This window comes from Pararge aegeria, chromosome 23, assembly GCF_905163445.1.
Source record: "Pararge aegeria chromosome 23, ilParAegt1.1, whole genome shotgun sequence".
Lineage (NCBI taxonomy): Eukaryota > Metazoa > Arthropoda > Insecta > Lepidoptera > Nymphalidae > Pararge > Pararge aegeria.
In genome coordinates, this window is record NC_053202.1 from 7,512,908 (window position 1) to 7,536,909 (window position 24,002).

Below are 24,002 nucleotides of genomic sequence, written 5' to 3' on the forward strand. Positions count from 1 at the left end.
AAGGCGCTCTCTAGATTTTAGTCGAAACAGTTTAGGCACCAATGCCTCGATTATTTAAGATCGAGCAATAATAGATTTTACCCCGGCGGAGTAAAATGAACTATTGCTCAACTTTCCTATTTAAACTGGACATTTTAAATTTTTAATTATAGCGAAAAAGCAAAAATATAAACACAATATTAATTACGGAAAATGTCGCGACGATTTTTTTATCGATATACCGCCAGCACCGTTCGCTTCATACTGCCTACATTAAAAATATAATAAATGAATATTTTCTTATTTAAAACAACGAGTTATGAATTGTGAATAATTAAAACCGAACCGAGTTATAAATGAACGTTTAATATCAACGTTCATTTATAACTCGGTTCGGTACTGTTTGGGATTAAATAACACTACAGATATGTTTTCGTAGCTTTTTTATTTTTTATTTGTTATTTATTTTCAGAACTTACTGATCTTAATCTTGTTTATATAAGTTATTTTAATTCAACTGGCTGTTCTTAGTTTGTCGTTTTAATATTGTCTGTTTATGTATATAATTTTAATACTTATTTATTTATTTGTACTGTGTCGGTGTTCCCAAATGAATGATTTTAGTATTATTTATTACAATTGATGAAAATATTTGTTCATTTAAAGAAATGCCTACTAATTTAAGCCGCCGTCTTTTTTTTTTTAATGGTTCATCTTCATACTATGAGTATGAAGATGAACCATTTTTAATCTAGCCGGGTAATACAGATTCTTTTTTTTTAAAGCAACAAAGAGTAAACTTTGTTTTGTTGTTACAAAGAGTACTCTTTGTTGCTAAAAAAAAAAAAAGATTTTTACTTGCAGTGAGGTACAAACTAAACTTAATCGGGTCATCATAAATAAAGCACAAGTACGGTTATTTTAAATAAAACACCCGTGTCTAATATCTTGGATTATGAGCCTTACTTCTAAGTGATAAGGTCCACGTTACGAGCAAGTGTATTTTACAATCCATTACAAATACGGCAAGGTAGGTATCTCAATCATAAGTTTTCTACAATTTCAGTCAAGTTTATTTAGTTAAACAATAAAAAGTATATTTATTTTAAAATTAATATTTTTTCCTCGTAATCCTTCCTGTGAAAAAGTACAACGATACTCTTTCGATGGCATAAGTACACTTATAAAGTAAATATTTTTAGGTCACATTATTTCAAATATTTAGTGCGAGCGAAATAAATAAAACGATTTCACATACAAAACTAGGCCACGGTAAATAAAGTTAAGAGAAATGCTGATCTAAAGAATTATTATGAAGCCACTTGAAAAGATGTTAAGTCAGCTTCAATAGTTGACCGCGGGCTAGGTCGAAAGCCGGCGAGGTCGTAAAACCGTGCGATTGTATAAAATCTTGGATAACCTCCAAATCGGACAATAGCTGCACGAGAAATGTTATGGTAACGGATACTTATTTTTATTTTCTTTAAATGCGAATAGTTGAATTTTAAAGACTCTACTTATCATATTTAGTGCTTGCTCAACGAAAATATGCAGTCTCATATATATGCATGGATATCGGGAATTGGCAGTATTCATATATATCATGAATTGGCAATTTGATCACGGTGTCATGGTTTGATTCCCGGGTCGGACCAGAAATTGTTAGATTTTAGTTTTTTCTCACAGGAAATTCTTAGTACAAGCCCGCAGCAAGGAAATTGGCGTAGCCCACCCTCGTGTACCGCAAAGGATGTTTTATTCCGTCATTATTATCATTAGCAACCCTTTACAGGCCCGCTTAAGGACGCTAGTCTCTTAGAATAAGAAGGGTTTAGGTCGTAGTCCATCACGCTGGTCAAGTACGAATTGATAGACTTAACACGCCATGCCGCGAAGGTAAGGGCAAAGTGTTAACCACGTAGATAGTCTACTATATCCGCTATAAAACAATGTTATGGCGGCGGTCTTAGGTAATATAATGCCTCCCAAGAGCTCCACGCTACTTCAATTCCGGAGAGATGCTACTGTGGCCAGCAGTGGGCGGTTATACGCTGGATATTATAATGTTACGTACCCTTATAATAATCTTTAAAAAAAGAGCAACTACTGAGTTTCTTGTCGGCTCTTCTCGGTAGAATCTGCTTTCCGAACCGGCGGTAGAGTCACTACAAACATACATACTTGACGTTTCAAAAGTGCTTATAAAGTAGGCCTACTTGAAATAAAGGAATTTTTAATTTTGAATTTTTGAATTTTGATTCCACGATTGGGTACCAGTGACGATAAATGCTTATTGATCTTAGAGTCAAAATATAAAAAAAAAAGAATTAATATACTACGAAAATACACTCATCGCCATCTAGCCCCAAAGTAAGCGTAGCTTGTTTTATGGGTACTAAGAAGACTGATGAAAATTTTTACGAATATTATACATAAATACTTATAAAATACAGATAAACACACAGACACAGAAAAACATTCATGTTCATCACACAAAAATTTTCTAGTTATGGGAATGGACCCACTGCCTCAGAAAGCAAGGTCGCTGCCCACTGCGCCAATCGGCCGACAAAGTACGGAATATGGATCATTAAATACAAAAAGGAATAATTGTAACCTTTTCAAAGAATAATTTATTTTTAGTTTATTTTAGAATGGAGATACAAACAACAAAGTAATATAATAATATAAAGTTATAGGTTTACCGAAGTAATAAGTACTAAGAAAACCTAACGACTCATTCCTGTACCCACGGTTTCGTAAATTCGTAAATGGCAAAAAATATATTTAGAGAGTTTAATAATACAAGCACATTCAACTTTATTATATTAGTACTTTAGTTTCCGCCGCGTATAATTTATAACCACACATTAAGAACTTTCAAACCCCATTTTGTAACTCCATTTTTAGGATAGTAAATATGCATGGAACGGTATTTTGTTGAAACTATTAGCGTAACTTCGTAACTGAAACTTTAGCTCTAAACAAATAAAACATAGAAAATTCCTAAAAACTTTCAAACCAAATCTTTATTTCCTTTTCCCTCCTAATATTGCTCCCCTATGAGTAGATTTCCTGAATCAAAAAGCCTGTCACTCCTGTACCCATGTAATGCCAGTGAAAGTTCCGTTAAAATAGGTTCACTGCTGACACTGATCCAAAGATTAGCCACGACAAACAGCCAGCTGCGCTGACAGTGTGTTATGATATGCCATCCTTCAAATTAGTCATGAACATTATAAGGAGCGTTCATTTAGTAATCAGAGGCATACAATTCAATTTAAATTTTTTATTTGTATAGATAATATAGGGTTGGCTACTCACAATTTTAATTTCATTAGGGTTGGCAAATCGTTCTCGGCCGCGCTGCGCTCATTTTACCTAGAGCAAAAACACAACTGTTTAATTACTATGCCAATTGTATTGTTAATTACATATTTTAGAAGAAACATCCTATTTTAAATACAATTTCAAAGGCCCACTAGAACGACATTAAATATGCAAGAACGGTGTCAGTAGGTACAAAACAAAAATCATTCGAAGTTCTGCACAACTTTAACCTAGTGATTAAATATACTATTTGTTCTCAGACCAGGTTTGTAAGTCAAGCCTTAAATACTTATACATGTGATAAGGGGGTTTTTGTTGAGCTACCATAAGCTTTATGAAGTAGAGCGTTTTGTATTCAAGTATAATCTACCTTGGGAAATGACGGACGGGGCTTGTCTTTAGAGGAATGTTTTTTTAGGGTATGTCAAAAACGAAGTCATCTCAAAAGCTTTTAGCTTAACGTATCGTGAGAAACAAATACCGCTATCAATCGATTATCAAATATAAATCTATACTTATAATATATTAAATTATACGCTTAACAATTAAAATAGTGGTAGAGTCACTACACACGGACAGTCTTGACGTTTCAAAAGTGCTTGTATTAGGCCTACTTGAAATAAATGAAATTTGAAATACCATACAAGGTCTTATTAGAAGGCCAATAGTTTGCACCAAACAACCAGATATAGTAGCGAATGCAAATACCTAATACACAATACAGTAACTAATACTAGATTTGTAAAAAATATCTGCGAAGTAATTAAAACTGTTTCAAGTAAGACGTTGTAAGTGACTTTTTTATCTTACTTTTCTTATAGTAAAAACAATCTTTTCATTGCTTTTTACTTAAAATAGCATTTTTTTAAATATTATAAAACAGAGCAATTAAAAAAAAATGATTTTCTTTGTGTTTTTTTTAAATTATTTTCTTGATGATTTTAAATTAAGTTAAAACTCAAAAAACTAAATACTAACAAACAAATAAACATCAAAAACCACTAATCACTAAAACGAGTAAGACCAGAAAATATTGACTGTAGTATATATTTCGGCGATCTTTGTACACTAAATTTTTTAAGTTGTCTAAAAGTGCGATAAAATAAATAAAACAAACACAGAAGAACAAGATTTGCTTTATGTATGCGAGTTTTTATTATTTTCTTAACAATTTAATAATAAACTTTACACTAAAAGTTACAAAAACATTATAAGGCAAATGAGAAAAATAGATTTACTATTAGTATCATTGGTTGTAAGGGGAAATAATGTATGTATTACTAATACTATATAAATAATAATAAATAGAATCAGCACTAAAATAAAAAGTTCCTCCTCATTGTCCTCAATGGCATGTGAATCTAACAATACACACTTGTCCAGCGTGGTGGACTACGGCCTTAACTGTTTTGAATGAGATACGTACCCCATAGTGGGCCGGTCATGGGTTGTTGATGATGATCATAATGCGGAAAATAGTATCATCAAGAAACCTTAGTAGTTACGTAATAGGAGGTTCAAAAAGTGTTAAGCTACAATTTAGAAAACTTTAATTAATCTGAAGAGCTATCCATACTTGTTTTATACGCTCGCGGCTTTATCCGCGTTTGTTTCAGTTTTTATAAATCCCGGACTGACTTTGGAGGTTTGAGAATTTAGCGTATAGCTAGCGTATGACTAACAACGAATAGAATAGACCTGATCTTTAAATTAAGAGTCAACATCGTACTCGTAGTGACTCAAATAAATAATTAAATAAAGATATAAAAATACTTATTCTGTGAAAAATAATTCAATTTCGGTGTAGTTCTAAAGATATTTGTGTCATACAAATATCTAATCTCAACATCTATTCTCATACAAAAATCTAATCATTTATTTAATGTGTTACTGTTTATAAGCTTACTGGTTCTAATAAATAAAAATCGGATGTACCTAGTTCTACAACCAACTGTTTTGGAAATTAAATTAAATTACAGACCACCAAAGCTGCTTTTGTGACTTAATTATGATAGTAAGTTATATGTCCTCGCGGATTTTTTTGTAGTTAAAATAAATACTTTAACAGTCTAGTAGTTTTTATGTTTCATGAATAGTTTTCTCGGCGCACGTGACGTTATGAATATTATGGGCAAAATATGGCTACTCTGGGTTACATTATTTTCTGAATCTCTATTTTTTTGGAAATACATTATAGCCTATGTTACTTCCTGATAAATAAACATGCTGTTGGTCAAGAATCAGTTAAAATTGGTACTGTAGTCAAGATAAAAATAAACAAGCGCATAAAAATCTTTCGTCTTTATAATATTTATATAGAAATAAAGATCCGTTAACGAAAGAAATGCTGCTAAGTGACACATCACACACAAAGAAAATATCCTTCTACAAAATATGCAACAACTTAAATATAGGACAGTAATTATTTCATTCTATGTATAATACGTAATACGTATTATAATTACATGGCTACTAAATGCTTCTCAGAATCAATAAACTATTAGTTACGTAGCCTTTATCCGCATTTGAACGTGTCAGATGCACGACCTTGCATCGAATTAATTAATTACAAGTTTCTCACGTTACTTTCTGCAAAGATAACGGTAATAATTAACTAGTTGTGTCAATCAATCTAGCAATGAACTTGATTGCGAAATTGGTTAACCTAATAGATCTTATTACGATGCTAATTATATGGTGTACAACCAATATCCGCTTTATGATATGTCCAATATTTTTGATTTTTGTTACCTGCATGACCGAGAGCTGTCCATAATGTACTTAAAGGCGTGCTAAGTCCACTAATCCGAACTTTGCCGGCGTGGTGGACTGCGGCCTAAACCCTTCTAATTCTGAGAGGAGACTCGTTTCGTGGGAAAATGTGATACAGAGCGTCGACTCACAACATTGCTTGCGATGGCTTAATAAACTCTCCGAGGCAAGGATGGAAGGTAAAGGCTGAATGCGGATTTACCCACCCAGCTACCAACTCGGGTCAACGTGCCTTTAAACAGCACAAAAAATGCAAAATGATTTGACACCAAAATCTCTTCTTTTTGTAAAAGGTTGTTCAAAACCGCTGTTTCAACGCATGAAGTTCCATAGTAAAAAAACTTAAGATAATAGGCCCCCGATCACATACGCCATCTTAATTCTGGGTTATGTTTTTATCCATGCATCACTGCATGCGGGTCTTAGCAGAGCGTACGGACAATCTTTCATTCCCAACATCACCCTCAGCAGAGGGCGAAGCCACATAATTATTCGACGCCCTTAGGGACAAGGATAACGTTCTCTTCAGAATACAATAGAAAAAAAAACATGGTTGAGTGTAAGTTAGCAAGAACATTTTAACAAAGTCTAACAGATATGACTACCGTCTAGTGGTTAGAAAGTCGTAATGCGGGTCACTAGGTTCTTTCGATTCGTAGTTCGGTCTATCTATATCCCGTGCACAGCGATGGGGCACTGATACGCTAAGAATTATGATAGTATTCTCAAGGGCGTGTAGGTCTACCAAACGCTGACCAAACCGCTCTTGGTCAGCGTAGTAGTCCTAAACCCTTTCTTAATTTGGGGGAGACTTCGTGGTTTGTAGTTGAACGGTAATGAGTTGATAGTATTGATGATGCATTGTTTCCCAACCGAACCCAGGCCGCCCTACTTGGTGAGTAACAATGCGCACCGCTGCGACCTAGAGGGTATTAAAACAGTTATCTTCTATTAATTCCAATAGGTATATATAGATTTTTGCGGTATGAAAATATACCGCACTGAATACAGTATCAAACTAACATTTTAACTTGTTTTAAACACTGTTTTGATAATTAATTATTGTTCTCTGCATAAATGGACTTCGTTTAGTGAACAAATGGTTGTTTAATAAACATTTCAGTTACAGCACCGCTAGCATAGGCAGGAGACACTTTTCTCTGCGGGGAAAAGACAAAATCTTATATATAATAAAATAAATAAATATACTACGACAATACACACATCGCCATCCAGCTCCAAAGTAAGCGTAGCTTGTGTTGTGGGTACTAAGATGACTGATGAATATTTTTATGAATAATATACATATAACTAAGATGCAGATATATATAGATAATCTTCACGCACAATTTTATAAATTCCGTGCTAACGCGAACGTGACGGGGCTAAACGATACAATACCCTATGCTAGCCATGCTGTTCATGATGTTTCATGATGCTTTGGGCAGATGGACAAGTAAATTCACTTACTTATTGGCAATAGGATACAATCGGGGGATGCAATCTTTGTCTCCTGCTAGGCTTGAAAAAGCAAATATACCTTCTCGTAGATGTACATTACACGGCACCTACAATGTAATATAGTTCTCAGAATAGTCTAAACGGTTACGCTATGTGTTTGGTCATTTGAATTAATGAACCTCTTTGCTTGCGGCAGAACGTGTCGCCTGGTGACCTTGCACTGAATAATGATTTAATAAATTAATTACGCTCTTCTCACGTTACTATCGCGTGTTTTTTTTTAATCTACGCTTTTAATTTATATTTCCATCGAAATTATGTAAGATATCTTAAAAAAAAATTACTACGGATCACAAGGTTCTGGGTTCTGGGGTTCTGGCACAGAATTCGAAATCTCTGGAACGTCCAATAATTTTTTAAACTTCTTTTTACTCTTTTTACAAGCCAGGGCTAGTACCTACACTCTAGAAAAAAAAACAAAATGAAGGCCATAACAATAAGCGTGCATAGCATAATTCATGTATATTTTTTATCGGTTCAGAGTATCTCCATTTAAAGAAATTTTACTTTGTAATAAGTATCAATAATTTTCATAAATTAAAAATAAGACTTGTTCCTTACGTACTTCTGAAACGTTAATACCAAAACCGCCGCGTTCGTCTGAGACTACCTAATGCCATGTTTGCATTATTGACAAAGCTTTCAATTGCGATTACAAGATAGCAAAATGCTGGTTCGAATCCAAAGGGTTTTGGAATTTTGATAAGTACTCAAAAAATATTTACAAACATTATTAAACGTTTGCTTAATTTAATAGTATGTTTTTTTTTTCAGTTATAATAATTTATGGCAGATGTTAATTGGAAACCTTCGCCTATAGCGAAAACATTATATACTATAAAAAAGCAGAGTGACGCTAAAGCCCTACAAAGTCTTACGTGCCTGTAATTTTTAAAAAAATAAACTTTAAAGCATACCTTAATATTTCTAGTTGTTTTTTAAGCGAATTGTATTTTATTCCCTTTATAATATTTGAACATTTGTCTCTTTGTTAAAGATTTTAATTTCACATCAGACATGACATTGTCAAGGTTACTTTCTTGTCTAGAGAAAAATATTTTAGTTTTACGGGTAGTCAGAAATTCCACGCGGAAGTTACCGGCATCAGCTATTTTTAACATACGAGCAAGAATGCAGCGAAATACTGAGAATCACGCTCGTGCAATCCAGACTGAAATGCGGCCGAGATTTCGCGAGAACATCAATTTTCAAAAGTGGGTCATGTTAGTCTTATGTAAAGTGAGCCATTTTGAGGTGACGAGTCTTCATTAAATGTTTGAACTTCGCGCATCAATTTGTACATAATTAGACTATGTTTATATCCTTCACTCTCAGCCTTCTAATGACCTCCCTTATTCAATCTGCTTACAATACCAGGTGGTATCATATGTTAGTAAACCATCTTTTTCATTCCTTTTAACACCCTCTTTTTCTAAAGTGCATCATGTTTTGCGCAAAGGATCAGCATGGCTGTTTTATTGCCATGCTGCCACGCGGGCATGACGTGTACAGTATTAAGTTTAGGTTAAAGTTTCATTTAGTTATAAGTCTTATATATATAAAATAATATGTATCAGCTTTAAAAAATAATTGATCCTTGCATAAGCAAATTTTATTTATACATTGCTATATTCATTTTATTCATTCATATTAAAAGTGATTTACTATGTGAGTATTTTTAAAGCTAACATTATATCATAATATGCCTGTATAGTTTGTTACAGGGTGGGCTTTCATGGAGGCGTATCTAATTACCTACGATGAACAGGAATATTACGTAAATGATTGATCGGCCTAAAAGAATAACCGCCTCATTGGTCTTGTGGTTAGTATGTGATTTAGAATACACTGTGTCCGATCTCGGGGTCAGTTCACAAATTAGCTGGCAAATTTCTTGGTAACTGCCCGCAGTATCAAAGTCATAGTACAACCCGTGCCTGGAAAGCACGTGCCGTTGGTCCCAGTTATTATCATTAATTACTAACATGTGTACATCGTTGTCATCTTATTTTTCAACCCATTACCGACTCATCATAGGGCACGGGTCTCCTCTCAGAATGAGAACGGTTGAGGCCTTAGTCCACCACACTGGCCAAGTGCGGATTGACAGACTCCACAGGCCCTTGAGAACTTTATGAAGAACTCTCAGGCGTGCAGGTTTTACTCGTGATGTTTTCCTTCACCATTAGAGCTAGTAATGTTTAATTGCATCAATTAAAAGCGCTCATAACTCTTAAAAGTTATAGGTGCGTGCCGGGGATTGATCTCGGTCCTCGGAAAGAAAAGCGAAGAAGCGAGAGCGAGCGAGCGAAGACGATCAACTTTTACGATATCACTGCTTGACGTTCAATAATTATCGTTAAAGCTCTCCAATCGGTATTGAAGCAGCAGCGCAGTATAAAGTAACCTGTGCTCAACAGTGCGAAATTACTAGGTTTATGGCGTAGATCAAATAAGCAGGGAACCGTAAATAGCCCTGGGATCGAACCGGAACCTGTTACAAGACCACCGCGCCAAATTTTGGATTTGATGGACTATTAATTAACATGGGGTTTAAATTCATAACCCATCAAAATTACAGTTTAATGGTTATTTGAAGGTTATTTTCAACTCACCAGCGCTGCTCTAGCGATGTAGTCAGATCGCGATCACCGATCCATCGACGCACCTGCATCGAGGTGACTCTCGCGCCGGCGCCACTTCGGACGCGCGTACGCACACACACACTGTCACTGTACACCGTGCACACACTGACACTACACCGACAGCACTGGCACACACTACGGCGAGGCCGTCACGCACACACACCTCCCGCACTTTACACCTGCAACAAGAAAAACAAGTCATTAGTAAAGAATTGATGTAAACAACTCGTACACGTGGATATTTAAAATGAAGACCGAGTGCAAAACAGCAAGCTTATTAAATTACGTGAGAAACTATGAAAAGATGCATTCCATAACCTCAGTTGATGATCTAATGGCACTAATCTCTGGTTGTAATGGTTTACAACTGAGATAAGATCTCTTTATTCCACCAATCCGCGGGTGGGTCATAAAATTATTTAAATCGAAATCTCAATAAACTTCTTTTAAAATGAGTTATAAGTAAGAGTTTTAATGTAACAGTCTAATTATAAAAGTCGTGTCACTTAACTTACATGTAAATAATTGTTTATTAAACGATGTATGTATATACGCTGACTTTTGTTCGTTACAATTTCCGTTTAGATAGAAACACGCTTTCACGATCTCGTTACGCCCACGCGAAGTGTAAACAGTATGATAGTCGCCGCGGTAAATGCGGATTGTTGAATAATGAATAATAATCGCGCAGTGAATAGGTACATCTTTTATGGCCTGTTGAAGCGGAGTGATTCAAATGGGATAGATAAAACTTTAAAAGCGTAATAAAAAAGTAAAATGCAACGCTACCGATGTTTCTTTAGAATCAACTAATTATAAACATACTAGAATGGCAATATAAGTCGTTCTCCCACCTCGCTATCATATCAAACAGAAACCGTAGAAAATAAAAATTTACATTCATTAAATTTTTTGTCTAAACATTATATTTTTTTGGCACGAATGTGACCTTCTGTTAAATATTCTCAATAATGCAAACACAAAAATACCAAATTTGGGATATCAACCATCAGGATTGGTGTCGGATCGGATCGGTGATCGGATGTCCTGATTCAACGTTTTTAAAGGCTAAATTTGCTAAATGAATGATTTTCGCTGTCAAAGCACAACTAGGTAGGCTAGGTAACAAGTTTATCGAACTCTTCGAGAGAAGGGCGATATTTACTTGATTGGGGTCAATTGCAAACGCCTGTCGTCACCCGGCACCGAATCACAACTTTAATATTAAAACTATTTCATAGCCGCTGATGTGCCTGATTTGAGACTGAAGCGTAGGTACACATCGAACCATCAGTGTTAGAAACTTAGAAGATAATCTATTTGTGGGAATATTCGTAACAAAAGTTATGTAAAGAATCTGCAACAAGGAACTGTCTCTATATGATTTAGTTGTTCCTAGACCCAGACCTACATACATTGAACGAGGGGCACAACGTACGAAAGCACTCGCAAAGATTATTTTTATAGCATTGCGCGGACCGGCGTAATATTTTACGGTCCATAAACCGAGCGGCAGACATTGTGGCTATTATAATACAGAGTTAGGAACGTAGCTTCTATTGTTTTCACGTAGTACCTATAAACTTAGGCAAGTCGTATTTTATATTACCACTACCAATGTGACACCCTTTTTAATATCTCCCCAGCCTTAAGGTTGTATGAAAGAGATAGCTCTATAGCTTTTAAACTGCCTTTTTTAACCTGTGTCCTCATTTCAAATTTTAGTTCAAGTGTTGTAATCTGTTTTCTTACTACTTCTATAGCTATGTTCGTTTACGCTTTTGCCTTGAAGAGAGATAATAAGGTCGCCAAATTGTACCCTCTATCTAACTTGCTCTATGTTTTCTGGTTTTCTGTTGTATTTTTTCTATAAAGATATGTACTCGTATGTATTCATTCATTAATAATAACTTCCTGTATGCAATAAAAGCAGAAATTTTCAACACGTGTATTTTTCTTTTAAAGAAGATCGGGGATTACGAATATTAGATCTCGGACGCCGAATAGTGTGAAATTCAGCCGATGATTAAACAAAACTAAATGAAACTTTTTCTGTGAGGTTTATGTACAATAGAATGTTCACGGCAATCTAATATGCAGTTTGTTTTTATAGAAATGCAAAACAAGTTTATTGTTTTTTGCCTACATTGCCTGAATACTATGATAGTAAAACTCAGTTGCAGTTATCGGACCCTCTCCCGCTTCGTAAGTCACTTAATTAATGGAAAGTTCCAAAATTGTTCAGTAGTAACACTTGAAAGTATAAAATAATGTCTCCACCCTGAAGTCGAAACATAAAAGTTGATAGTAGGTACACAGTGGAAACAAAAGCGATAAACGCACAATTTCCACAAAAAGCGACCAACTAAAACCAACCCGCGGCGGTTGTTCAAAAGGGAAACTTTTAATTGAAAGGACGATTGGATGGCATCCGACTACGGGCTACCTTTCATACTAAATAGGAAAATATAACTCAAAAGTTATCTAGAGTTATGAAACCAAAGGAATTCTAATTTGTAATTTAATCGGCATCGGTCTTCTGATTTTTTTGCAAAGATTTGAGCGGCACTTAAACATAAAAGTTAGGTTAGGCAAAAAAGAAAATCCTACAACAATTTAGTAGATAAATAAAGGATGAACAATGACAACCGTTTATAAGAAATCGCATATAATCAAATAAAAGATATATTTGATTTATGACCTTAAATATTGTTTAGCAAGTGTATGCTTACAAACAGTCTGTTGACACTAAGTAGTGTAAATTAAACCTTAACCTTATGTATCAAAGATACATTGTCGTTAAAACTACCAATCGCGTAACCTACATTGTTGCCCAGTGCGTAAGTACACTATTGCGCACTGAAGCAAATGTACAAAAAAACTTAATATTACAGCCAGTAATATCACATATGCAGTATTGGTTCTGGATTAATATTTGTTCGGCAATGTTAGTTACGTAGTATATATAATTTTTACGACGGTATCGGTATTTAAAACAAAAAAGCTAAACTATAATTATTAAAATACCTAACAATAATATGAGTAAATGAAAATCGTTCTGAAAATCTTTACTTGGGAGCTGAAAGAACATTTCCCAAGTCTGGCATCCATTGTGAAAAAGTATCTCAAAAACAAAACAAAGTTCAGAACTAAACCAGACTGTCTACTTAAGTACTTTTTTAAAATACTTCCACGATAAGCGGTATATAGTTCTTATATATACGGTTATACTATAATTAAATGAGTCTATATATATATGTCTGTCTTTTCATCTGTCGCAAATTCTCACTGCTATTTAAGATAGTAGTAATAATGATATTAACTTGCGAAAACCAATTACAAATAATGCTTTTCCATATGTATTGCAGTTAAGGTCAAATAAAGGTATATTCACGCCGTACAGTAAAACGCAACTATTACGCAAACGCAAATAAAAGGCGGCAACCGCAAATGAGCGATAGGGCACCAGACACCACGTGCACCAACCCTATAATATCGGTATCGTGCCGGAAAGCCCTTCAGTCTCAAGACAAGCTGAATGGCCTAACTATTTGCCGGTACTCTATAGTACAGAACTAATGGCAACAGTAAAAACATAACATACGTAATTATAAGTGTAAAGTTTTGTGCAATGCTGCCAAACATAATATTGCATTTGCGTAACCATACTTTTCGGGGAAAAGAGTGACGTACTTCTTATCCGGGAGAAATCTTTTTATGCAGTTTCAGAAATTATAAAAAAAATTCAATTGCTGTTAATGAAACTCTGAAATTATTTCCTTAGGTGGTCACGGTACCTTAGCATATTTATCCTTAAAAGCCTACTGATTTGGGATAGCTTATTATTTAGTGAGGCGGTGATAGCTCATTGGGTAGGAGCTCGACTTAACTTTCGGGGGGAGGCAAGTTCATAGCACGCACTTCCAAATTTTTTAAGTTAAGTGCGTTTTAAGTAATTAAAATATCACTTGCTTCAACGGTGAAGGAAAACATCGTGAGGAAGCCTGCATGCCTGAGAGATCTACGTAATGTTCTCAAAGGTGTGTGGAGTCCACCAATCTGCACTTGGCGAGCGTGGTGGACAAAGTGCTCTGTAGTGGGCCGGTAATAGGTTAATGGGACGATGATGATTACTTAGTCAGTAGGGATGCGGAATAAAAGTAACCGCAAATAGTACACAGACGACGCTGCGGACAGTGTTAGTGCATGATAATTATCAACGGAATGTAAAACACATACCTGAACGGCAGTATGGTAGGTATTCAACTGAACTTTTCCCCGCGAACACAAACTCCGCGTGTACAAAAAGACAAGTTGAGTGTATACAATTCCACAAAAAGCACACAGGCAACTCAACAATGTAGCGACCGGTTACAGGGAAACTTTTAATTGAAAGAGCCTTTGATCGCTACCGGTGCGAGTTTACCTTTTGTTGGGAAAAGTGCATTCGTTCACGGAGGTTACACTCGAATATAGCTTCAATAACATAACAGTTTAGGAGCTAAAATTAAATGTCTTGGCATTAGTTCGCATCGTAGGATCAAATCCCACCCGTTGAACTATATTACGTAGCAGATTATTTACGCTACAAAAAGCGGTGATAGCAATTACTGAAGGACAAAGTTCGTTGGAACGCAACTCTTAACCTTTAAGGAGTTTTGTTCGTTTTAAGCATTTAAATATCACTTGCTTTAACGGTGAAGGAAAACATCACGTCACAACCTGCATGCTTGAGTACTTCGTAAAGTTTTGTTCTAGGCCAGCGTAGTTGAACACAACGTCAACTCTTCTCGTGCCCCGTAGTGGTCTTACAGTGGGATGATGATGTGTTAATTATAAATAATAATAAATAAATAAAATGTATTACAGCAAATAGCGGAAGACATTTCACATCAACTAAACGAAAGTATTATCAATTGAATATTCATGCTTCTTATTTTATCAACCTATTGTATATCATTGGACGAAACATATTTGGGCGCGTAAACGATTTTGTACCGTCATTTTACAATGTTTCTTGCAAATAAATTTTATTATATTGTATTTAAAAAAATACTGAGAACAACGTTTTATTCCGTGTTTATTCCTTTTCAATCACACTCACGCCGTCGACAGAAACTATCGTGGTTGGGTTTCTGGTACAATTAATGCGATAACCGCACGACGCAACTGTATCATTATTATCTGTTCCATTTATCTTTTAATTGAAGTTAAATGTTAGCTTTATTACCGGCCGCTATAGATAAAATATTTTCTAAAGACAACTCTTTTATTTGTTTCGTTTGCTTGTCGGTTTGATAAGCATTATAATAGTGCACGAATCAATATATTTTTGACGATAAATCTCTGGCTCCTCACGATGTTCTCCTCCACAAAGCAATGCTAATCAAGTGATATTTAATTTACAGAAGCAGCTGTGTATCATTTTTAGTAGTTATTTTATCTTTAAAAAAACATGTCAAACATGAATTCATATAAATTAAAGTTAAATTATTTTCTCTTTTATATTTAAATCATCTCTTTATTTTGTGCAGTTGCTTGATTAGCTTTTAGATTATATAAATTACGACTGTCGTGGTTATTTCTAGTTGGTATCAATTTTCTGTGTTACTCTTTTACTTTTGTTATTTCATAGTGCCGTGCGGCACTGAAAAGTTTCAGGTGCATATGAATTTACGTTATACTCGTAAATTTATAATTAAAGCGACGAGGGATGCAAACGAACATGCGTGCGGACGAGATAATTATATCGACTATTTTTCTTGTCTTATCTCATAGAAATCGAAAGTATATATTAAATATACAACTGTCTACCAAAAAGTTAACGATAAACTTAGCCTACGTTATTACTATTTCACATTGAACACTTATTTAATTTTTATTTATCTTGGAAAGTTATCCTTTTGACTGCAATATCACATAATACGAAGTTATAATGCGTGCGTTACTCCTATTCGGTTTCCACACTGCATCGTACTTCAACCAATATCAAGAAAGGTGGCTTCTACACGGAATCGTAGCGGAACGCTAAATCGCTGCGGCAAGTCTATTTCCGTAGATGGTAACTAGCCAGGAATGAAGCCCGTCACAAGACAAAAACAGTGATTCCCACCCATGCCTTTGTAAACTTTACGTAATCCTTTAATACTCATTAGCTGTTGTCCGCGGTTTTTTATAGTTAAGAACCGCTTTTTTTCCTGGGATAGATAAGCCTCCGTCCTCTCAACTAACTTTATGCCAAAAATCAAGTTAGTTGGTTACTGAGTTAAAGGCGTAAAGGAACGATACACAAACAAATAAACAAACACACTTTCACATTTATAATATAAGTAATTATAACAGATTTTTTTCTAGCTCACGTTTAATGTAAAGATTGAAACAAAATAAGCAATACCAACAAATCGGATAAGATATAAATAATCCCACTATCAACAAAGGCTCTAAGTGGGTACTGGCAACGTTATCAAGTTGGCGAGCGGCAACCGTGAACGGTTTTGAAACTCAGTGACTAGTTGAGGTCGTCGAACTATCGATTGCAAGGGCACTTGCACGAGTCGTGGTTAAGGCTGGGGTTACATTGGCTCGCCATTTTAGTAGACGCGCGATATTTTAGTAGTATTATTGGTTTAAGTGACAGAGCTCGTCCGGGGAAGTAAGTTCGTGATTGCCGGTGTAATTACAGGCAAAAGAAGCTTAACACATACGCCTTAGGTTAATGGACACAGGGAGGCACGTTGCAGGACGTGTTCCTTGTATGACCTGCGAAGGTTTTCTGTTTATAGGTGTCTATCTGATGATAGACACCACAACGGTGGCCACCGACTACACCATTGGTTTAATATAAGATCTATGTTATAAAATCAGGTTTAAAACTTTTTATTGTTTTTAGACTAGTTTTAGATTTGTATCCTAAAAGTCTAATTTCTTTGTCGTCGAGTTTCAATTTTGGAACTTTGATTTTAATATTCAAATCGGCATTTCACATCATGCATCAGTGTCAGCGTTCATATCTATTTCTTTATATTTGTGTGGTTATAGTAATAATTATTACATAAGTTAATCTCTAACTAAAGCTAATAGTACCAAAGTTAATATTTTTCTTTATTTTTTATCTTATTGCTTTTACTTTTCCCCCTTTTTAGTAATTGTAATATTTTCGCAAATATACCAACCACGATCCATACTTTGCGTTTATGACAGTTAGTGTGCACTCTAGATAAAAGCATATCGTTGGTCGCAAGTTGTAGAATAATGTAGCCTTGGCCTTATTATAACTCCCGAGAACCGAGAACGTGACATCCGCTATCATTTTTTGTGAATTAAACGGTTGCCTCGTCGGCGGTGATTGCATTTGAGGAGACTTGAATAGAGAAAGCGACTAACAAATCGCAAGAAGGATTGGAAAGTAAGGCGAATTCGTGCGTAAAAAGTATCGCTGGTAACTAGTTAGTCTGATTTTAAGATTGTGACATGACCGGATTCGATTTCAGTATGCAGTTCATCATAAATTAAATTATACATATGTATGAAGATGTTATATAAGCTACATCAGTCAAAATATATAATTGAAAGGTAAAAAATAACTAAAATTCAGTATGTCCGTACGTATTTGGTAATTTTATACAATTTTTTTAATAAATCACACGTAAGTAAAACTTATAATTTTTGTTACTAGGTAACTTTTTAAAAGTTTTTTCATTCGAAATAATTTCAGTCAATCTTGTAAAGCGGACAACCATTTCGTCAGAAATATGGTATCATTTTTCACTGCAAAGAACTGCCGATATATATTATTAATATTTTAAGTTCCTTTAATCTCATGGAGAACCACTGGGCACCTCAAAGTTAAACCCAACTAATTAACACGATCATAAAAATGTAGCTATATATTAATAACTAGATGTGCCCTGCGGCTTCGCCCGCGTAATTTTGGGAGGCAGCGTACTGCTACATAGTCTACACCTATAGTATAGTCATATAGTTAGATTTTGAGATTTTTTCACAAACGAGATTTTTCAATGAAAGGATACTATATTATTTCTAATACCTACAAGAATATGTATAAAAAGTTTCATGAATATCGGTTCAGTAGTTTTCGCGTGAAAGCGTAACAAACAAACTAACATTCACATTTATAATATTAGTTGGGATAGGGATTACACATCGGCACACCAAGATCGGCTCCAACAAGAAGCCAATTATTTCTCTTTAAGAAGCACCATAACCAATATTCGTTCAGTCTTAATACGTACAAATTCGACAACAATCCACGTTAAAGATGCCAAACAGAGGGGGCTTGGAAAGTTATAATGAAATTCAGGAGCAATAAAACTTCAGTCTCTCTCACCCCTGGATATACATTCTTGTAGGGTTGCTACTCGTATTCGCGGGATCCGTGAAAATGTAAATTTAATAGCGGCTAAATAGATTCAAATTGTTACATCGGAGTCGAGATGTCTCGAGTCCTTGTTGTTTTCTTCAAATTTTCCCGTTTCTTTAAAGACCAATGCGTAATGTATTATATTACGAGCTGTTAACATTTGCATTAAAGCTTCACGTCAAACGATTTTAAGAAAAGATTCTATAGCCATTGCGGGGCAAAATAAAATTAAATATAGAATTGAGTTTAAACACTTTACTTTCTACAAATTTAGTTATTTAAGATTTCATTAGTTTCACGCAAATATCATAACCGACAGCCCTAAAATTTACAAAACAAGAGTTATGTGCAACTAGAAATGCGCAAACTCATACAAAGACGGCCAAGCTTCCATTGAATCTTTTGCAACTATGTCCCCATCCCCACTGAGCCCTGTATGTTGTTTTACTCACTCGTACTTTGAATATTAGACTACGTTACCTTCCTTTAAGAGAATGACAACTTACTGTCATATTACGTCAATTTTGTAACAGGGCTATACTAACTCCACTTCTTCCACTCGTTCCAGATGTTATAACTCGCATCTCCTTATTTAACATCATCTCCATAAACCATTGATTAGTAAAGAAAGATCAAATTTCAATAATGCATTTGGCAAAATGTTGTTGAAAATATAACAAAGCGCCCGTCTTCACACATTTGTACATACCATTGGCTTTTATTATCTGCATTTATGCTTTTTTACATCTTGCACCCTATTTCATTTTATGTCTATTTTACAGAAATAGGGTCGAAAAATAAAAGTAGATAAATAACTAAATTATAATGAAAAGATAATTTAAACGGGATCCCGTCGAAAGCACTGAATAGGAAAATAAATCGGTTAGTAATAGAGGTGTACACATATTTTGGAAGTTGGTTTAAATATAATCGACGCTTGCGAGGTGTTCTTTCTATTAAACTGGTACAGCTTGTTAGAAATAGTTGGCAACTAGTTCGTGTTATCACAGAATTAATACGAGTAATTACACACGCTTTCACTTTACAGTAACAATCATTATTATCACTAGCTAGCTAGCTAGCTATAATTTATGTTTTTACAGTTTCGCTATTAATGCACGATTGCTTCGTTAAATTTGATTTTTATGAAATAATCGTACATGTTGCTATCCATGTAAGAAAAATATTCCCATGTTTCACATTGGTGAAATATGTGCATATGTGTAAAAAAGTGTCAATGAGTGTGTTTAAAACGTGTTTTAACTTTTTATTACTGATAACTGATAAGTCATAAATACAGTGGCAAAGCTTTCCTGTTCAAGGTTAAATCTAAACGATTTCAATCTCAGGCTAAGGATATTGGCTTTTCCAGACATTTATTAACGCTAGACGACAATCATGCCTGCTGGAAAACCATGATGAGATCTGAGTTGGAGCGCGCTTTTCTGCAAAATGTCTATTCACTCTTGCCTTGATGTTACTAAAGTAATATGTATATATATGGCAGATCAGAAAATTTGTCTGGAGGGCGTGTTAGGGTACACCTTAGCGGTACGTGACAAAAACGTGGATTATTGTTTTTTATAAACCATAACATGACATGAGAACAGCTGAGTAAAGTGAACTTAACACTCCGAACCTAGTATTACTAAAAGGTTACAAGCTCTGAAGTTTTAATAGATGTCATAAATAATTTTCCGTTCTTCCGTGTTGTGCTATTGGAATTTCGCTGTAACTTTTAGCTCATACTTTACGAGTATGCATAAAAGTCGTCGTCACCCCTAACATTTGGCGACGGGGGAAGTTGAACGGACGAGCGCCGAACTTAAACAAAGCGGACCAACTTCCATTAAAATCTTTTGCAACTAAGTTCGCGTACCCCGAACGCCGCCACTGACTACTGTCTGTTTGTTACATTACTTATACTACTTTGTATCTATCTACCTTTTTGTATTCGTGTTCCAGTTTACTTTATTACGTATTTCTTTTTTTACATCCTTGATGTGGCTAGTGGCTATCTACCCCTAAAGAAGGTCAAGTGAGGGCTGGAAAATTTAATGCGAGTCCTAAAATTGCAGCTACAACAAACCAGACGGTAAGTTTCTTTTAGGCTGTTGCTTTCTCTTAAGACAATATTTCTATAAAAACCACCCTTAAAAAAGTGATAAGGAGGTTGGAGTGCTTTATGTTTTAAAGAAAGTACAAAAAAACAAGTTTTTTTAAATACAATACCGATAAAAGCATTTTCTTTAGAACAGTCGTCAAGGTTAACCTGCAGTATGGAAGATGAAATGATGCGTTTTGAAAATTGTACGCCGACAAGATCGCGGGCGGGCTGGTAAGTAAATATGATCCGAAACCACTGACGGTATTGACCTGTGATAAAACAAATTTCGGTAATGTCTCATGACTCTCCCTATGATGAAATTTACCCGGTAACTCAATCATGTCAATTATTTTACTATAGTTGTCTTTGCAATTTCTTTAAAACGAGTTCATAATCAGATATGCGGCTAGCATGGGCAGGATACATTTCTCCCATTGGAAAGGATATACATTAAGTTTTTCCCACATCTTTACAGACTCTCCAAACACTGGCACACAAGTTTAAATAATATCCAAATAATATACGTGTATGTGTGTCGCTAGCCGTACTACAGGCATCCTTGCCGTTTTAATTCTTCCACAAGATCATATTTAACAAATTACCTACTGAGTAATAGAGGATAAAAATGAAATGAATGGATATCATAGTCTTTCAATAATTATTGAAATATAAAATACATTGTGCGTTTGGAGGCACTGTACTATATCTATGTTTGCAAATATTCAATGCAACAGTCTTAATCATATAAGTATGGGAACCAATTTATTTTTTGTTCACATTATAGCACAAAAACTGAGCTGAATCCCAGGGCTCGACATCGGGAGAAATAGGAAACCTAAACCTAATGGCGCCTCCTCTAAGAGCTCGGGCCCGGGCTTAGGTCGACGTTTGGACCGCGTGTGGGTTTTTGGACTAGGATTTAGTCAGTCGCCCGCTTGACCGTGAATACGATTTCATATAACGACAATAAACATCATTCGTATTTCACATCAAAAAGTTTCGCTACTCTGTCCGCAAATATTTTTTAAAATATATCGCATTACTTATAAAGTTTAAACTTTGAACACAGATTAATAAGGGAAGGTAAAGTTTTGAAAACTCCCCAGTGTTGTTGGCGTAGGTTTAACATTGCGAAAAACAAAAGTTAAAACTTCGCATAAAGCAAGAGAGAAGAAAACTTTATAATTACATCAAAGTTATTCTAATACTTTAATGCTCTCGTAAACTAAAAACTAACTTTTCGTAAACTTTTTAAGGAATGTAGTTAAATATATATCAGCGCTGCAAACAATTGCGCTGTTGTAGGGCAAAAGAAGCAATACACTATTCAATATGTCAGTTCGAGTAAGTATACAATTTTTTTTATCGGTATGCCGTGTAATTTTAAGCTGGGACTTGTTAATACCACCATCAAAATATATTATGTTACCATTTCCATATCCATATCCTTCAGATTATGCCAAAATCGAAGTCATACCTTTTTTTTTTTTTTTATGAAATCGATTTTGTATATAATAATACCAAGAAACTTGATGCAGTAAGCAGGCTACGAACACCAAACTATCGGACTGAAATTCAAAGTTCACACACAGGGAACAATAAAAACAAACAGCAAGTTCATAAGCCATAGATAGTACGTACGACGAAAGCTTCTATTTTACTTCCAAATAAGTTACTTCTGCATGCTGCGCTAACTGTTGAACTGAACTTGCCAACTTAGTGGGAACTATAAACAGGTATCCTGCATCATGTTTCTGAGGGATTATACAACATTGGTGGGCTTCTCCATTTAAGGCTAAGGAATCGTGTACTAAAACTTCTAGAGCACACTGTAGGTACTATCTCAGTTTTAAGACGAAAAAGAAAATCTTCTAAGTTCACGTGGCTGCCAAACTTGCCGGTATTCTTGCGTTTTCAACGTCGAGTTAAATTGACATAGTGCTTTAAGTTTACTTTGGAAAATAAAATAAGAAGATAATACAGAAAAACTACTAGCTAACAAATGATCATTAAGTCTATTTTAATCTAAAATATAATTTTAGTGTTACGTAATTAATTTTTGTACGTAATTAATTTTGGTTTACGTAATAAATTTTGGGTAAGGTTAAGGTTTTCTGTTAACTACTTAGCCCTGTCGGTTTACTACCATCGCTTAAAGCAGAATTATTCGAGAAAGGAAAGTGTTCGAAAAGCTTCTTGCCGGCTCTTCTCAGTGGAATCTGACATCCGAGTCACTACAAACAGACTAACTTTACGTTTCAAAAGTGCTTATAAATTAGGCCTAATTGAAATAAATGAATTTTGAATTTTTTTGAATTTTGTTTTTGGCAGTTTCTGGTCCATAAATAGGGGTTTTAGTTATACTACATTAGCGATGCATACATAAGCGATGATTATAAGCTCCTTGGTTTTTTTTGACATTGCAATCAATGCATTCAGTAAATTGTGATAATTTGTGTAATTTTTAAACCTGTTGTTAAAGTTACTTCTAATCATAGAATATATTGCATAATATAGTTACAAGGAAATGCCAAATTATGTATTTCTATGAAAACCGATTAGGAACTAGCCGGTTAAGCTGATAATCAAAATTAAACTAACTTAAATGAGCAACATTTTTTATTCTGACTTTCTGACGTTATTTTAGCAAACTATCTTAGAAGTAACAAAATTTTCATCATTCAACACGGCGCATTTGTTAGTAAAGAATAACAAGACGGCAAAAACAAGTGTAACGTGAGTTATGAAAAGCGATTACTTTCGAATGGGAACTGATGCAACCGTGTGCACTAACGAGCGAACTAGCGCTTACAAACTTAGTTAAAACTGTAGATAGGTGTAGTAGGTACATGGTAAAGTATGTTTTTGAAGGATTAGTTGAAAAGTTAAAGTTGGTAAGCTTGGAAATTGCCGACGAAGTTCGCTGCTCGTAGTAAATTTATGCTCAAATTTTAGTAACACAGTCAGCCCTATAATGGTAGTTGTGAACTCGATAGAAATTATTGACGAGGTTGAAACAAGTGCCACAGAGTTTTTTATCCTAGTTAGATAAACATTTTAAAAAGTGAGCAAGCTTTTTCTATAACCTATAGGAAAATCTTATGTAAAAATGTGGTCTTCCTTCTGTCATATTTTGTGATGTGATTTATCCATGAAAAGTAATATATATGTTCCTATTTGAATAAAGTAATAATTTACTATAACTTAGTCGCTTATTATTTACGCATATCTTATTTCCTCAGTCTCAAAAATAGGCTTGAAAAAGTAT

The 24,002-nt window shown here is 34.8% G+C and overlaps 1 protein-coding gene across 6 annotated transcripts in view; it reads right to left on the reverse strand.

Moving 5' to 3' along the window:
- The window catches only part of LOC120634305 (C-terminal-binding protein), a 134,927-nt gene that overhangs the window by 18,167 nt on the left and 92,758 nt on the right, over positions 1-24,002 (reverse strand). For 5 of the 6 annotated variants that reach the window (XM_039904802.1, XM_039904797.1, XM_039904801.1 and 2 more), the window contains 2 exons: positions 10,218-10,426; positions 3,304-3,360 (listed from right to left, as the gene is read on the reverse strand). The gene's annotated coding sequence lies outside the window, so the exon portion shown is untranslated. The remainder of the gene's footprint in view (positions 1-3,303; positions 3,361-10,217; positions 10,427-24,002) is intronic. The other variant, XM_039904798.1, reaches the window with a different exon arrangement.